This window comes from Macrobrachium rosenbergii, chromosome 8 (genome assembly GCF_040412425.1).
Source record: "Macrobrachium rosenbergii isolate ZJJX-2024 chromosome 8, ASM4041242v1, whole genome shotgun sequence".
NCBI classification, from domain to species: Eukaryota; Metazoa; Arthropoda; class Malacostraca; order Decapoda; family Palaemonidae; genus Macrobrachium; species Macrobrachium rosenbergii.
Genome location: NC_089748.1, coordinates 77,679,150 through 77,681,649, shown reverse-complemented (window position 1 = coordinate 77,681,649; position 2,500 = coordinate 77,679,150).

Here is a 2,500-nt window from a genome sequence, read left to right as displayed (position 1 = left end):
ATTGGAAGCCGACTGAAATTAACTGCAGTCAGTGAATGGAAACCAGACGCAAGTATTAGTCTAATTGTCAATCGCAAATATCGGTAACGCGATATGATCACTAACGAAACCTAGATACGGTGAATATTTAAAAAAAGCTTATAGACTGCTGATGTGTTTTATACAACTTTTAGGACAATAAAAAATTAACTGCTCCATTGAGATTCACAAAAAGCATTAAATAAAAACATTTCTGTATAGTGTGCAAATTTACTGAAGTCTTAAAAATCAAGAAGTTAATTTTTGTGTGACACCTAGACAGGCAGCCACGGCAAACAAGGAATGGGCAAGTGACATGACGGAGTGGGTCATGGCGAATGCAACAATGTAAAATTATCCCAACTCAGAATTCCTCCTATTTATTAGAGGAAGCATTGAGAAAAGGTTTCACATCTCAAAAGAGAGTTTAAGCAGTCATTACAATAACACGTTTTTGAATACCAAGTTAGCTTCTATACGGATTAAACATTTCTGATACATGTTTTATTAATGATGGCCCTTCAAAGACAGCAGTTATTTGATAACTGTTTCTCCTTAGTGACTTGCCCGACTTTTGTCAATTCAAAGTATTATGCGAATGTAAAAGGTATTACTACCTATTATCATGTCTCTAATACTGATATGCTAGAATTTTTAGTATTTTAATTATAAAATAATTCACGTGCAGGAATGTGCAGTATTCGTGTGAAACAAAAATAGGAGGTCGAATCCTGTGTTTTGGCACTTGTCGAAGAGTCCTTGGAACGGAAGTTACCCAGGATAATTACCGTCTTCAACATAAGAGAAAATAGCATAAACCTTCGCGTTCACTGTTAAAATACTTCTCAGGCTCGAACAGTAATAAAACGTATTGAGTCAGAAACTCAAAAACTAGCCATTACTGCACACGAATTACAACAAGTGAATAACTGCTTCAACAGAGTGAAGATGAATAAGGAACTGTTTAAAACTTCATCCACAAATAAATAATTCAGGAAAATCAATGCGAAAAGTAATTGGTAACTAATAGCATCGCTACCGGAATAATTGGCCAGCTCCTTGAAAAAAAAAAAAAGTGAGAGGAAAAGACGTTTCTCTTTCAGCACGCTGCTTTCGCTTCCTCACGAGAAAGTCGCATTAATTCCAATTTACGATCTCACAAAATTACACCCTGAAATGTAGCACCACTTAGAACAGTCTATTGATCGATGTATTCTAAATACACTGAAAAGTTTGCTAATAACTTTAAGAGCGGGTAATTATTTAAATTTACACTCTTACTCGGATAATGAGGCCGCTCGCATATTTACTTAGCTGGGCATAATATCCCTTAATAACCCAATGAACTACTCAGCCAGGGTAAAGCCAAACTACCCATTTGCCTTCGCAATTCAGTTCTTTACGTCAGTGGCCTTCCGGCGTTAATGGCTGCCCCAGTCGTCGCTCATTATTTGATATTGGATTCGACGCATCTTTGATGCGCGAATTCCCAAGGAAGTGATTGTCATTAAAACTAGATATTTCAGCTGAATTTTCTTATCAGTGAAGTTTAAAAGACCCTGCACAATAGTATTAATGCTGTTCTTATGAAGAATTTGTTGTATGTTATTTGTAGAGAATTAACAAGAAGGGTATATTAATTAAGGAGCATAATTAACAAGAAGGGCATATCAATTAAGGAGCATAAAAATAGTACAACAAAAAAATTACGAAAAGAGATACAATATAGCCTCTATAGCATGGAATAATAGTAAAAATATACCAGCAGACCAGTACTACTCCGTTTTCCTTAACTCCTTAACTCTCACCTTCAAGAGATGGATTTATCGCTTTCTTAGAGGTCCAGCACCTCATTTTCTTTCCCATTTTTCTCGTTTTGAAATTGTTACTTTTTTATTATATCTAACATGGGCTCAACGGATTCAGCAAAAAAAAAAATGAGTGGACCTCAACGCTCTAACTACAAAAAAAGCTATAGACCTTTATACTAAAAAAATGAATGATGGAGTTATGACAAAATGAAAGTTCAAAAAGTGTTCCAAGGCTTGAGAGCACAGGGTAGGAACTAGTCGGTGAATCGTGGAACCAGGATATGTCCAAGCCTCACAGAATAAATGTGGGAAGCGATCGCCTGATGGCCGTTAGAAGGTTACCTGCAAGGAGGAGGAACTCGCCGGAATCTCAGTGAATGTATGCTGAAACATAACTACCTACCGAAAAGACAACGACAGGAATATGATGAGCGCATCTCTCCTGATCAGGATTTGAACATAAGCGTTTTTAGAGGGTTTTCCATGGCTGACAACGACTATATGTAACCAGTTTTACGCTGATACTGGATTCTGATGCTGCGGCACCATATCGAATTCAGATTCAGTACTACGAAACGAAATTAATCTAACTCCGCCATGGTACCTGAGATGAAACTTACAAGTCTGTCTCTCTCTCTCTCTCTCTCTCTCTCTCTCTCTCTCTCTCTCTC